The sequence below is a fragment of the Pantherophis guttatus genome, chromosome 1 (assembly GCF_059756535.1).
Source record: "Pantherophis guttatus breed Tessera chromosome 1, ASM5975653v1, whole genome shotgun sequence".
Taxonomy (NCBI): domain Eukaryota; kingdom Metazoa; phylum Chordata; class Lepidosauria; order Squamata; family Colubridae; genus Pantherophis; species Pantherophis guttatus.
In genome coordinates, this window is record NC_142063.1 from 328,099,539 (window position 1) to 328,115,590 (window position 16,052).

Sequence of the window (16,052 nt, forward strand, 5' to 3'; positions counted from 1 at the left end):
CTCTCTAATAGGTAATCAGGAGAATCATTTAAGGCCCTTTGTAACTTTTTAAACTCACAATTGGAATAAAATTCTACCCTTCAGTTCACTAGAAAGTAAATTCTATTAAATTCAATGTGAATTCAAGGAAACCTGCCTTAAACTAAGATTTATTCTGTATTCCTTTAACTTGTAAAGCAAAAATCAGAGCTTAAAGGTATTTAGGACTCCAAAACATGTCTGGTTAATTATCTATCTAACAGAAACCCTTAGGAACTTTATATGATAAATTTCATGAGCTAAGTAATTCTCCTCTAACTTACATTTCATGTCAGTACCACCAAGCAATTAAAAATATAACATTTCAGGTGTCAAAATTACACAGATCTTTGAGACTGCATACAACTTTGTCCAAAACTGTTTACCTCACTTACAATCTTCAATAGTTTACTCATTTAACTGGTGTATATGGAGCAGATGTACCATTCATCTCCCATTACATTATGCAGTATCAACATTCCCATTGTTAGGGGTGTCCTCTCTACGTATGTGCAAGTTGCCTTGAGGTAATAGCTGTCCAGAGCCTTGGGCTTGTTTAATAGCTGCATCAGAGAATGAGATACAAAGAACTGAATGTGCTGGTCTGTACCTGTTACCCATAAGTTCTTAAGTACACCAAATATTTCAGGACTCTGTAATATCTTCCAATATCTTCTTCTAAAGAAAACCTAGTCTAGTAACCACTGCACTGGAGCGCTTCAGAATCCTTAAGGAAAGTGAGGTATGTGGTATATTATCGGTAACAAAACTCAGGAGCCTACCATGATGGTTAACTAGTGTAAACATATTTATACTCAAGAAGAAAGTCTGTAGGTGCTCTAGTGAACCAAAGGACTTCCACAAGTACATGTGTGTTCTTTTGTGGGGAATGGGAAAAGGCACAAAGAAAGAAAAAGACATATAGAAAATATTCAGCTATATAAATTATACCTATATAACTTTTACAAACAAAAATAACTAAAGGAGGAGATGAGAGATAATCAAATTAGAAGACATTAGACAATCTGTGACCCACTGGGTCATAATTTTAGAAATATTTCCTTACCTAAACAGAGAAACAGAATGACCACAAACAGGTAAAAAAGCAGTGGGTGTCAGAATGACTTCTGACTTCCTGCAGGCTTCCCCATTAATCTTTCTTGTGGGAAACTGGGAATGCCAGAAATGGCAATCACATAATCACGGCAGTGCAGCAGCACTGAAGTAGCCACAACTTTGCTAAAGTTCAATCCCATAGGAGTAATTAAAATTTGGATGCATTCTTTACATTAATCCACTGAAGTATGTTGATTCAAAAAATGGTGCTCTATGATACAACTTTTCAACAACCAGGAAAGGTTTAGTAGTAAACAGATAGAAATAATGAAAGGCTTAGGTGGGATCATAAAGTATCTTTTTTAAATATTTAAGGTAGCAAAAAAAAAAAAACCTAGTAAAATGAGGAAGGAACATGTTGGTCTAAAGAATATTGTAATTTTGCTAAAAAAAGAAAAACCAGAACATCAGAAGAGGGGGTTAATATATGACCTGGAGTCACCTAAATAATGAAATAGTTACTTAGCATTCTGACCATATGTATTCCATATTGTAAGATTTTGTTACCATTTATTCCTTAACATTTCAACCAAAATATCACAAACAAAAGTGGAAGAAATTGTCTAGCAGCAAAAATAACATATTAAAAATAGCTTTAAGGTGGGAAGGATCTGTGCACTAGATGTTGTTGAGCCTACTTTAGTATGTTTAAAATTCACCTATCCTGCTCCTGCACCCATCCAAATCCCTTTCACTACTGGTTACACAGAAGTTATTGCCCATAATTCACCAAGCAATAATGTCATTGTTGGTTTGGGCTTAATGTATTTTGTGAACTTACTCCAATGTTCCCCAACCTACAGACACTCTCCAGATATATGGACTGCCTCCTAGAAATTTATGCAAAGGCTAGGCTGGATGGGATATGAAGGTTATATACATGGAGGACCTTCAGGCAAAAAGGCTGACATAGCAACTATTGCTTGAAAATCATGGTTTATGGCCTGGTTTGCTAGGAAAATCCAGCTACTTGTTAATTTGATCTAGTCAAGCAAACAAGCTGCCAATTCTTTTCAAACTTCCACGTAACTTTTAACAAAGAGAGGAAATTTAAAACCCAAGCTATTTTTTAACCATAGGCATCTAAAACTGCTTAACTCATTCATCATTGCACCCAATATAAGGGAGGGCAGGAACTGTACTACCATTCGGATACTGTTGAACTACAGCTCCAGATATCCATAATCACTGGCCTTTGGATGAGAACTGGAACTCTGGAAGTTAAAAAACAAAAACAAAGTTTTCACACCTTAACAGATAACAAATTTCTTACTGCATAACCCAAGGGTCAACAAGAGGCAAATGCTGTGCTGTATATGACTGTATACAAGAACAGGAATGCCAGTTTTTAAAAGGGGGGGGGGGTATTTGTATTCTAATACAAAAAATACAAATGGTAAAGTGGGATTCCAGCTGTTTTACCTCAAAGATTTGATGCCCAAATTTTGCTCATCTAATTTTAAAAAGAAATATTAAAACAAAAATTGGGGGTTCTACGGGTAATATATTATGTAGAATATCATGGGTGCCTTGAAACTTGTGTTGTCCCTGTGTGGCAAACTGGTAGCATAAATGTTCACGCATCATAGATTATGATGCATGAAAGTTTCTACAAAAATAATTGTGCTAGTCATGCAAGAGCAATAAGTTATTTGTTGTTTTTGTTGTGAGACTAACAAGCCAAGTTCTCTAGGGAGTCATATTTCTTTCCCCAACTGAGCATCCTATAAATGTGATGTATTACAACTACCATTATCCTTGGAGAGCCCTGGCTATTTTAAGAAGATGGTTGCAGCCCCAATGCATTTGGAGACAGAAAACTGGAAAAAGCTCATTTAATACCTTGATTACTCTAAAATGTCATAAATCAAAAGACGTAGTGTTTTCCAGTTACAAATTTTATTAAACGATGTTAAGTTTTCATTCAATGATGTGACCTACAGTTATGAAAGTTTATTCCTTTTAATAAAATTTGAAAAAATATCACAAATTAACATAACTCTCCCATGTCTGAAAGATTGTGTCACTTTAAAAATGGATAATTTCCATAAGTTTGAGAATCCAGCTACCTAAATCAGACCTTTAAAAATGCTGCATTTTTTTAAAAAAAAAACATTCTCAACAATTAAGATCTTTGATGCTTCAATGTTCTGTTTGCACCAAGTCTATTAAGTTGTATGACATCACAATATTCTAGAACCTCAGGGGTGGGTTCTACTTACCTTTACTACTGATTCGCAATGGGACCGCGCATACGTGCTTGCTTTGCTCTCGCGCTTCTGCGCATGCGCAAAACACCCATGATGATGTCATGGCGGGTAGGCGGAGCTTCCCTTCAGTTTTACTACCAGTTCTATAGAACCGGATTGAACCGGGAGCAACCCACCACTGTAGAGCCTTGAGAAACAACATACATTTACCATATAACCATCTCTGTGGATTGTTTCTTCTGGGCAATTACATTACTGATTATCATAAGTCACCATGCAATACTGGCTACATTTTTATTAAGATCTCATTACATCCAAGAAGAATGTACAAGTCAAGTTGATTCATGGAATGTGTACATTTCCTGTTACCCATGCAACTTCTTCCAACAAAATCATCCCAAAACCAGTTGAGATTATCTCAAAGATCAATTTGGATCTCAACTGGAGCTAATATAATATTGTTTTCTAAACATATTACTTGGGATAAACAAGAAAACACCGAAACATCCATCCACTCTAGATGAGTTCAAATCACTAGGACAGATAGATTACACACCCCAAGGTTCTGAAGGAACTGGCAGACATGACCTCAGAACCACTGAACTATATCTGATCCTGGAGCACAAGGGAACTACCAGAGGATTGGAAAAAGGCTGATATAGATCCCATCTTTAAAAAAAAGGTGGGGGGAGAATAGATCGAGGAAACTACAGACCTATCAGCCTGACAGTAATACCTGGGAAGATTCTGGAAAAGATAATTAAGCAACGAATCTGCAAACTCCTAGAGGCAAACAAAGTCATAACTAGAAGCCAACATGGGTTTGTCAAAAACGGATCATGCCAGACAAAACTTTTGACAAAGTGACAAAATTAGCAGACAAGCAAAATGCTGTGGATATAATTTACTTGAACCTCAGTAAGGCATTTGATAAAGTAGATCACAACCTACTATTTGATAACATAGAAAAGTATGAGTTAGACAGCACCACCACCAGATGGATTCATAACTGGTTGACCAACCACACTCAACGTGTAGTCCTCAATGGAACTGCATTTACATGGAAGGAAGTATGCAGTGGGGTATCCCAAGGTTCTGTCTTAGGCCCAGTACACTTCAATATCTTCATTAATGATTTAGAAGGGGAACTCATCAAATTTGCAGGCAATACAAAGCTGGCAAGAATAGCCAGCACTTCAGAAGATAGGATCAAGATACAGAAGAATCTCTGGAACACTGGGTCATATCTAACAAAATGAAAGTCAATGGTGAGAAAAATATGGTTCTACACTTAGGCAAGAAAAACTAATACACAGTTACAGAATAAGTGGTACCTGGCTAAATAGTAGTAACTATGAAAGGGAACTTGGAGTCTTAGTGGACAATCACTTAAACATGAGCCAGCAGTATGCTGCAGCTGCCCAAAAAAAGCCAATGCATTCTTACAGGAATAGAATCAAGCATTAAGAGAGGGATAGAATCAAAATCAGGTGAAGTGTTAGTACTACTTTATAATGCTTTAGTAAAATCACACTTGGAATAATGCATCCAGTTTTGGTCGCCACAATATGGAAACGATTTTTAGACTCTAGAGGGAGTGCAGAGAACAGCAACAAAGAAGATTAGGGAATTGGAGACTAAAACATATGAAGAATGGTTGCAGGAACTGGGTATGTCTAGTTTAATGAAAAGAAGGTCTAGTGGTTACATGATAGCAGTGTTCTGATATCTCAGGGGTTGCCACAAAGAAGAGGGGATCAACTTATTCTCCAAAGCACCTGAAGGCAGGACAAAAAGCAATGAATGGAATCTACTCAAGGAGAGAAGCAACCTAGTACTAAGGAGAAATTTTGACAGAACAATTAATCAAATTGTTGATTAATGGAACAAATTGCCTCCAGAAGTTATGAATGCTCCAACACTGGAGATTTTTAAGAAGATATTGGACAACCATTTGTATGAAATGGTATAGGGTTTCCTGCTTGAGCAGGGGTTGGACTGGAAGACCTCCAAGGTCCCTTTCATCTCTGTTATTCTGTTATATTTCTAAGCAACAGCACAGTTTGGGAGAATGCTGAAATTTAAGCAATTTCCTCTTGTTCCTTATTTATGTCACATAGAAAATGGGGAAGAAAAGGCTTGTGTTACTTCACAAGTCTGAGAGCAACCTACATATTAAATTACACCGCGTGCTATTTAATACATATCTGTTTGAAATGTATAGTATTCAACTCCAAGAAAAACAGCTCTGCGCTGCAAACTGGTGATATCCCAGAAAAAAACTATACAAATCAGTTTATATTGTTCTAAGAAACTAAGGACGACATAGGTGAGCGTATCTCTCCCAACATATTATTTTCCATGTATTTTGGATATGAATGTCCACCATGCACCAATTGGTCAAAGTGCCTAGAGCTGACATGAGATGTGATCAATCATATAATGACAATGGATTTAGGGCAATCTGGAGAACGCAGTTTGTTTATTTATTTATTTATTTAATTAATTTATTGGTTCAATTTATATGCCGCCCTTTCTCCGGAGACTCAGGGCGGCTTACAATGCGTTAAGCAATAGCCTTCATACTTTTGTATATACCTGCTTAGTAGGGCTTTCGGGCCCCCCTAAGCAGTGTTCTTTTTTATACAAAGTCAGCTTATTGCCCCCACAATCCGGATCCTCATTTTACCTACCTCGAAAGGATGGAAGGCTGAGTCAACCTTGAGCCTGGTAAGATTTGAACTTGCAATAATTGCAGGCAGCTGGTGCTACTTAATAGCACTTTAGTCTGCTGCGGTCACCAAGTATTAATCTATACATTATAATTAAGGTAGAGCAATCATGTAGCAATACTATTTAATTGATAACTTCAGGTTCCACTAGCTATTTTGAGGCCCTAAAAAGCTCCCTCCAAAAAGAGCAAGCCATTTGATCTGGGTTTCAGGGTTTTGTTTTGTTTTGATTTTTGAGGAATGAGAATTTTAAATGGCAAAATGAAGAAGCGTTGCAAAAATGTTAGTCCATCATTTCATTCACAAGGAAACTCTTTGGGTCACTTAATTTTGCTGGGGGGGGGGTAATTCATGGAGCCAAATTTGCCCCTCAAAATCCAAAGTCCCCAAAATGTTTGGCCTATATAAAAACAAAGGAAAGTAAGGTTACATAAATTTAAAAAAACGTTTATTTTTTAGATTTATATCCCACATTTCATCCAAAAGCTCTAGGGGGCTTATACCAATCTCTCTCTTCATTTTATCTTCACAATCCTGTGATTGTGGGGTAGGTTGGGCTGCAGGAATATGATTAGCTCAGAGTCACCCAATACGTTTCCATGACTAAGGATGGACTCTGAACCTCAGTTTTCCTTGGTCCCTACCCACAACAATTTATTTCATCTATGTATAGTGGGAGTGGGGGTGGGGGTGGGGGTTAATTACAGGTTTACATTGGAAATAAGATGCATATCATGTTAAAAACATCACAGAAAACATTCCTTTTGAAAACAATGAGAGCAGTAGTACGATACAACTCTTTGTAGGGACAATTCCAAGCCCAGTGGCAGTAATGCTGGAAAAGGCAAATCTCCTGAGGAGAGAAGGGAAACCTTTGAACTGCAGAAGAAATGAACAAGGTAAGATGGGCTTAGAGCCATAAAGATTTTGAAATCAAGAAGGAGCTTAGGCTGGATGCAGGAGCAGATAAGAAAGCAGTTGAGGGATTTAAGAAAGCTAGCATGTGGTCACTGCTGTTTTTACTATTAATCCTAACATAAAATATGATACAATTTTACCTACCACCCAACTAATCGTCAATCCAGAAAATACTTTCAAAAGGTGTTTGTTTGTTTGTTTTTCACTGTACTAGGAAGCATCACGCAAACGAACAGGGTTTGCAAAACAAAAAAAAAACTGTCTCAACTCGATCACCAACACAGTAAACAGAAGCTAGCCTCGCACGGGATCTTAGGGACCTTCCTGTCGGTTACCAGAGATGACATCAGCTGGAAGGCAGTGCATACCAACCAACCCTTCCCAGCCTGGTGTTCTCCAGCTGCCACAAGCTTTCCCAGCCAGCTAGGCTGTCGGATAGACCCCAGCCCATCTGGCGGAACAATGTTAAGGCTGGAAGTATAAATAAATGTACTTGCAAGCCCTGTTTGTACACAAAAGCATCATGTTTTTTTAACATTTCAGCTTTCATAAAAATAATAATAATCATCTTTATCACCACGTTGCCTTATCATGCCTTTGCTTGCTGGGCTTTCCCAGCCTTTGCTATTGACCCAGTCTCTCTCTCTCTCTCACCGTCAAGAAGTGCGTTTTGTTTTCTAAGAAGAGGAGAAACATTTGCAAGAGAATAAACTTCCTCAGCCTTCCTGGGGAGGTAAACTACAACTCTCCTCCGTCTGGAAAGGCATGGCTGCAGCAGCTGGACTATAACTCAACACACCTGGAGAGCAACAGATGGGGGGGGAATTAGCTGGGGCTGCGGGAAAAGCCAAGCCAAACCTCAAGGAAGTGTCATATCATCCTCCTTCGAAATACATTTACTCTGAAGTATATTCCTCCGAGTTCAACAGGACTTTCAACACTAGCCTGTAGCTTCGATCACACTCAGCTTCCCACATCTTCCTCCACACTCCATTCCTTAGATACCAAACCACCCAAAAAAAAAGCGCAGCCTCCTTCTAAAAGCAGCAACCGAAAAGGTACATTTTTTTTTCTTCTCATTTCTCTACCGTTTCCTGACCGGCTTTCTACTCTCTCTCTCTCTCTCTCCCCCTCTTACGTTTCACCACCGAGAACGCTCCACTCCCGACCTCCGCGACACGGCGGCGCCTCCTCCTCCCGCGAAGGCCAGGCTCCAACTGCCTCGGCTAGAATGGATTGAGTGGGCGGGGCTAGAAGGAGGAACCGCCCCTCGGCCGCGCGCCCGCCCCCCTGGCCGACGGCCGCCTAGCCTTTGGCTGCTGTCTGGCTGCTTTGGCAACTAGGAGGCGGGGCCACGTGGGGTGGAGCTAAAGAGCGAAGCTGCGTTGGGATTGAATCGACGGTTGAGTTTTTTGCAAAGGAGGGTAGCGAAACTGAGCGCCTCATGCCATAGAGAAGGAAACAAGATTAAGGCTAGAGAGGCCGCCTTGGACAGGGGGTCTCCAACCTTGGCCACTTTAAGACTTGTGGACTTCAACTCCCAGAGTTCCTCAGCCAGCTTTGCTTTGCTGGCTGAGGGACTCTGGGAGGGTTTTTTTTGGTTTTTTTTGCTTTAATTTATATGCCGCCCTTCTCCCGAGACTCAGGGCGGCTTACAATGCGTTAAGCAATAGCCTTCATACTTTTTGTATATTTATACAAAGTCAGCTTATTGCCCCCACAATCTGGGTCCTCATTTTACCTACCTTTGAAAGGATGGAAGGCTGAGTCAACCTTGAGCCTGGTGAGATTTGAACTTGCAGTAATTGCAAGCAGCAGATGTTAATAACAGTGCTTTAGTCCACTGTACTACAGGCTCATTGTAGTCCACTGTACTACAGAGTTGAAGTCCACAAGTCTTAAAGTGGCCAAGGTTGGAGACCCCTGGCCTGGGCGATGGAAATGATCGTTGACCTCAGCGTGGAGGAAAATGTTGACAAACGAATATTCAGTTCAATGTTGAATTCCAATATTGCTTTGAGGGATAAAAACAAGAAAACCCCATTGTGTTCTAAATTGTTGAATATTGGAAAAACGATGGACGTGGCTGTGCACATTCCTGTACATTTGAAATTCCAGAGGTTGCAATGCGGGTTGTAGTAGATACAGTGACCATATTTTCTTGGGAAAAATAAAGGGACAATTCCTGGAAAAGGGGCAAGGCTGAAAAAGACTGATAAGTTTTTAAAGCTTTTGATCTGCCCCCCCCCCTTAACAGCCTTCTGATCTGGAGTCAGAGAAACTTGTCTCCACTCATAAAATACAATGTTTTCTTAAAGGCAATAAATCACTTGACAGGCAGGAATCTAGCGCTGGAGCCAGTCAGCATTTAAAAGTCTTGGGAATTTAGCACCTCTTCCTGAAAGATCAGGAAGATCTTTCCTGATGAGGGACATAACAGACAAAATATTTTCTAAGTTCCTCTGACCATAAAAGTATATCACACCGGTGGTTCCTGTTTACCTGTGGCCATAAACTCATTTATCACATTCTTGTGATCTCATGCCTTACACAAAGGGCTCAATATGATATGTAAAATAGAATAGAATTGAATTCTTTATTGGCCAAGTATGATTCGACACATAAGGAATTTGTCTTGGTGCATACGCTCTCAGTCTACATAAAAGAAAAGATACATTCATCAAGAATCATAAGGTACAACACTTAATGATAGTCATAGGGTACAAATTAGCAATCAGGAAACAATATCAATTAAATCATAAGGATACAAGCAACAAAATTACAGTCATACAGTCATAAGTGGAAGGAGATGGATGGTGGGAACGATGAGAAGATTAATAGTAGTGCAGATAAATAGACTTATAATATATAATATTATAATATAATATTATTAATAGTAAGAATAAAAAATCTTACTGATGTGCCAGTTTGTGGTCGGCTGCCCCCTGTACTCTTTTTGGAATAGCAATAAAGAAGCCTTTTTCCTATCCTTGCTGTTGTAGGAAGTTAGCACCCCCCCCTCTCCTAGGAAAATGAGATATTTTAGGAAATATTAAAAGGGCAGAATATTTCCCCCTAAAAGGGAGGCAAAAACTCAGCCCCCCCCCACCCCCTTTGTCAATGGGCCATTAAGGCCTGAGCTAGCTCATCTGCAACACAAGACATGGCCTCCAGGGCATAATAGGACCTACTATATTTTTCTATCTATAATATATGCGCAAGATGGCGGTTCCCCGAAGTGCCGGCTGAGATCGGGGATGTAAGAACAAGCAACGGGAAACCATGGGGCGGCCGTTTTTCCATTCTTCGGCCCCCTGCCCGATATGCTGAGCCTCCGGCAGTTTAAATGAGCCGTCTCCGGCAGAAGATGGCTCTCAGACAACCTGGGGAGGGCGATGGCGATGAGAGGATTGCATCAGCTGGGCGCCGCTAGGAGGGCGGCGTCGGCCTCTGCAACAGCGCCGCGGCCATCAGAGCTTCATTGGCCGGATCGGCGCTTTAGATGTTGTATACACTCAGCAATTCTACATCGGGGGGTGCTACAGGCGCTGTGGTTGCTGTAAGATCGTTAGCCCCCCTGATGAATCTGCTGGGATTAGGTCAGCGAGCATTGTGGAGGCCTTGTCGATGGTGGTGAATGCCACACCGGAGATGAAGGGACTATGGCCCAGCAGATTATTCTGCTGGGATTACATCTAATAGCCCCTGAAGGGCGTGAGGCCGGGAAGATCTGGATCTGGGTTGTAATATCCCAGCGTGGACAGACTATGACTGTGGGGTTGGTGGACCTGAAGAAGATCTGGGGATTGGGAGTTGGCCGGAGGGGAAGTGGTAATTATCCATCTTGCTCTTCCCTGGGGCCTCTCCCTCCCCCGTTTTTGATGCCCCCCCTGGACTGTTGCCTGCCTTGGTTTGGCCCGCCTGCTTATTCATCTTCAGTTGTTTATTGGGACCTTGTCATCCTCCTCCTTTTTGAACTGCCATCTGATCCCTGGCTTCTCTCTCATCGCGATGTGTTACACCTCATCTTTTTACCCCCTATTACTGCCTTCATTGGACTCGATGTATTGGACAGAGACATGGAGTTACAGGCTGAAGAGCTGTGAGTCCTGGTGGATTGCTGCTGCATCATGTCCCTAGGAACTGTTCCATTACTCCGCTGGTGGTTGCTCCCCACCTAACCACCGTGAGAAGGTGGTTGCGGCTGGTTCCGCTGGATTCATTCGCTGCAGCTTCTGGACTCCCCCACCGCTGTGAGAGAGTGGTGGACATGCCGGCCTGGTTTGCCGGCCTGGTTTACTCCTATCTTGTTATTCTTCCTCTCTTGTTTACCATCTCGGTTCCCTGTCGCTGTCTTCCCACCCACTTCTCGTATTTATTCTGGTTTACACTTCGGTGACCCTCCTCGTTCTGCGAGATGCCCCCCTCTCGCAGACATGGCCTTCAGATTTATCGAAGGCCTACCTCAAGGACGGGTTTTGGAACCCCGAGTGGTGGCATGCTTCTAAGCGTGGTCTGAGGGGTTTTTTAATTAAGACTTTTAACCAAATTTTAAGGGGACCCGAGAGGTGGGTGTGAGGGATGAGCCGGGGGCGGCTCCTACGGTTCAGCAATTGGGCCCGTTGGATGGTTGTGGGGGGAGGGGGGAGGGGGAGGGAACGATGAGGCTCGGTGGAGAGAGGGTCTTCCAATCCCTGTGATGGTTGGGAGAGGCGGAGGTTGTTCAAGCGGTGGCGCTCTCCTGCCCCCTCAGCTCATCCTGCTCCCCCGACGGCGACGGAGTGTGGAGCCCTGGACTCCGGCTGGTATATTTGAATGCCAGGTCTGTGGTGAACAAGGCCCTCCTCATTCGAGATCTAATTGACAAGGAGGACGCGGACCTGGCTTGTATCACTGAGACCTGGCTGGGACCGGAGGGTGGTGTCCCTCTCGTGAATTTATGTCCCCCAGGTTTCCGGATACTTCACCAGCCGCGACTCCAGGGGAGGTGCGGAGGAGTGGCGGTAATTATAAAGGAAAGTCTCAGTCCTAGGGAGGTCACCGTTCCTCAGATAGGCGGGTGTAAATCCCTTCTTTTGAAATGGGACCCTGGAGTTCAGTCAGGGCTGTTGATCACGTACCTCTCCCCCAGCTGCGTGGCCTCAGCCCTGCCCGCACTACTAGATGTCTTAGCCGAATTGGCGGTGGAACTACCCAACCTTTTGGTTGTGGGAGATTTCAACCTGCCGTTGGCTGGTGAGACATCTGAGTTGGTGTGGAGTTGATGACCTCCATGACGGCCATGGACCTAACTCAGATTGTATAGGGCCCAACTCACATTGGAGGACACACACTCAACCTGATTTTTCTCTCTGGACGGTGGATAAATGATCGTGGGGAGGGGACTTTATCGATCGACCTCTGTCATGGACCAATCATTCCCTCCTTAGGCTTGACTTTCCCACTGCTATCCCCCATCGCAGGGGTGCGGGGCTGGTAAGATGGTTCTGCCCCAGGCGCCTGATGGAACCCGAAAGGTTCCTGATGGAGCTTGGGTCATTTCCCGCCTCCTTAGCTCACGATTCATCTGAGGCTCTTGTTGCAGCCTGGGAACGGGCTGCGGTGGGGGCCCTGGATTGAATTGCGCCTTTGCGGCCTCTGAACCAAGGCAGATCCTGGGCGGCTCCTTGGTTCACCGTGGAGCTCAGGGAAATGAAGCGTCGGAAAAGACACCTGGAGGGTGGTTGGAGATCCTCCCGATCCGAGTCTGACCGAACACAACTAAGAACCCATATTAGGTCTTATCTTGTAGCGATGGAAGTGGCGAAACGTAACTATTTCGCCACTCTCATTGCATCTGCAGAAAACCGCCCAGCAGCCCTGTTTAGAGTGACCCGCTCCCTCCTTAATCAGGGAGTGAGGGAGGACCCGTTGCAGGGCCGTGCTGAGGATTTTCCACAGTTTCTGCAAGATAAAATCACTCAGATTCGGACCGGGTTGGACTCCGGCTGGACAGAGTCCATTGAGGTGACAGGCTAGTCTTGGTGGAAACATCTGGGTTGAGTTTGAGCCTGTTTCGCTGGATGACATGGACAGGATTATGGGTAGGCTGGGGTCCTCCATGTGTTTATTGGACCCTTGTCCCTCCTGGCTAGTTTCGGCAGCCAGAGAGGTGACTGGAGACTGGATCCAGGCTGTTGTCAACGCTTCATTAAAGGAGGGGGTCTTCCCCGCTGCACTCAAAGAGGCGGTGGTTCGACCCCTCCTTAAGAAGCCTAACCTGGATCCTGACGTTCTTAACAACTACCGTCCAGTCTCCAACCTTTGCTTTTTAGCGAAGGTTGTTGAGTCTGTGGTGGCGCAGCAATTCCCTCAATTCCTGGAGGAAACTGACTACCTTGATCCTTACCAATCTGGTTTCAGGCGTGGTCACAGCACGGAAACGGCATTGGTCGCCCTAGTAAATGATCTCTGGCGGGCCAGGGATGGGGGTTGTTCCTCCATCCTGGTCCTTCTTGACCTCTCAGCGGCTTTCGATACCATTGACCATGGTATCCTGCTGCAGCGGCTCGGGGAGATGGGGTTAGGAGGCACTGTTTTACAGTGGTTCTCCTCCTATCTCTCTGGTCGTCTGCAGTTTGTCTGAGTGGGGGGTCAGGGATCCTCCCAGAGGCCTCTCACTTGTGGGGTGCCTCAGGGATCGGTTCTCTCCCCTCTGCTCTTTAACATCTATATGAAGCTGCTGGGTGAGATCATTCGTGGTTTTGGGGTGAGGTATCATCAATATGCTGATGATACCCAGCTTTACATCTCCACCCCTGACCACCCTAGGGATGCCCTTTCCGTGATGTCCCACTGCCTGGAGGCGGTGTGGGTTTGGATGGGGAGGAACAGACTTAGACTCAACCCTTCCAAGACTGAGTGGCTGTGGATGCCGGCATCCCGGGATCTGGAGGTTCCATCTTTAACGATCGGGGGAGAAACTCTTGCTCCCTCTGATAGGGTCCGCAACTTGGCTGTCCTCCTGGATTCTCAGCTGTCCTTAGAGGACCATCTGACGGCCGTAACCAGGGGGGCCTTCGCACAGGTGCGTCTTGTGCGCCAGTTGTGCCCTTTTCTAGACCGGGATGCCCTCGCCACGGTCACTCATGCCCTCGTTACCTCTAGGTTGGACTACTGTAATACCCTCTACATGGGGCTGCCCTTGGGATGCGTCCAGAGGCTCCAGCTAGTCCAGAACACAGCCGCGTGGGTAGTTACGGGGGCATCTAGATACTCCCATGTAACACCTCTCCTGCGTGAGCTGCACTGGCTGCCGGTGGCGCTCCAGATACATTTCAAGGTGCTGGTGCTCACCTATAAAGCCCTTCATGGCTTAGGCCCGGGATACTTGCAGGACCATCTCCAGCCGCTCTCCCACCGTCCTGTGCGCTCTCACAGAGTCAGCCTCCTCAGGGTGCCGTCGGCCAAATAATGTCGGCTGACGGCCCCCAGGAGGAGGGCGTTCTCTGTGGGAGCCCCGACCCTCTGGAATGGTTTGCCCACCAAGCTCAGGACAGCCCCCGACCTTCTTTCCTTCCGTCGTGAGCTGAAGACGTGGCTCTTTCGTCAACACAACTGATCCGTTTGGGGATACATTGTCATAATTTTAAACTGTTTTTAATAGGGTTGCTGATTTTAATTTTATTTCATTGTGATTTGTATTGGAATTTGTCATATTGTAAGCCGCCTTGAGTCCCTAGGGAGAAAGGCGGCATATAAATCGCAATAATAAATAATAAATAAATAAATAAGACGCACCTTTTCCCCCCCTAAAAGGGAGTGAAAATTTAGGTGCGTCTTATACACCGAATGTAGCCCCGCCCACCCACTGGCCCTCACCCTTTGGTCTCTGCCTCCCAGCAGTTACCTCCTTGCAGCAAACAGCAAAAAACCCGGGGTTTTTTAGGCAGCACAGCCTAATTAGCACAAGTTGATTGGATCGGCCTCCGACTCTCAGCTGTTTTGCTCTCAGTTGTTTTGCTCAGGGCTCTGCTGTTTGGTGCAAGGACGTAAATTGCTGGTGCAGACTTTTTTTTCCCTTGTGCTAGTCAAGCTATGCTGAAAACGAAAATGAAAGTAAAGCAGGCTGTTTGCTGCAACGAGGCAAAATTGTTCAGAGGCAGAGGGAAATTTCTTTTTCTTTTCCTCACCAAAAAAGGTAGGTGTGTCTTATAATCTGGTGCGTCTTATACTCTGAAAAATACGGTATCTAACAACAAAAACTCACCACATGGCACTTGGAAAGATTACATCACCCAGCAAACCTACAAGGTTAGCTGAGACCCCCACCCCCTAGGAGTCTGACAGCCAATGGGATACATTTTTTGTACAGGAACAGGAAACTCTGGGGTGGGGCCCAAGAGGGCATAAAATCAAGGCATCTTGGCCCTTTTCTGCTCAGGAACTCAAGCCATGTGATCCTGTTCAGGAACTCAAGCCATGTGATCCTGTTCATCTCTAAACCTTCTTTCCAAGCAACTTTCATGAATCCAGTGTCTTTTTCCCCATTGGAACTGAACCCAGAAAGATATTTCTTCCGACGCTGTTTTGAAATTTTTGCTTCCCCTTTTCTATTTTATTTTGATTTCCTTGTTACATTTGGAAGCTAACAAAAGGGCAAATCTAGAACTTGAAAGAAATGAGAAAAACCTGGTCTGGAAAAGAGGGGAAATAACAGTAACTCTCCACAAAATGAAGGGCTAGGAAATGTAATGAAGGAAAATGAGGAAACTAGAATTAAAAACACACAATTGCAAAGTGGATTAGTTCATATGGCAGAAGGGTCAACTAGTTAATCTTGGTTCCCCTCCCCAACCTTGACATTCTGTGACTGGGTTCTTTGGTTTTTCACACCAGAAAAGAGAAAGAAAAAACATGAGCTAAAAGGCACTTCCTGATTCAGTTAAGGTTGGGACTACATCTCCCATCTTTTGCAGACATCATAAGAGGCTTAAGACAAGAAATCTCAAAGTAGCGATTCCTAGAAGTGTCAAGGAAGTTCACAAATTTATTTAAAGCTGAACAGGTGTGCACAAGC

General features: G+C 44.0%; 1 protein-coding gene across 2 annotated transcripts in view; it reads right to left on the bottom strand.

Moving 5' to 3' along the window:
- Nucleotides 1–8,323, bottom strand: part of RFFL (ring finger and FYVE like domain containing E3 ubiquitin protein ligase) — a 47,279-nt gene extending 38,956 nt beyond the window's left edge. The window contains exons 1-2 of one of the 2 annotated variants that reach the window (XM_034420952.3): nt 8,133–8,219; nt 2,280–2,348 (exon numbers count right to left, since the gene is read on the bottom strand). The gene's annotated coding sequence lies outside the window, so the exon portion shown is untranslated. Of the gene's footprint in view, nt 1–2,279; nt 2,349–8,132 lie in introns of both variants that reach the window. The other variant, XM_034420951.3, reaches the window with a different exon arrangement.
- Between the last annotated feature and the right edge of the window lie 7,729 nt (nt 8,324–16,052).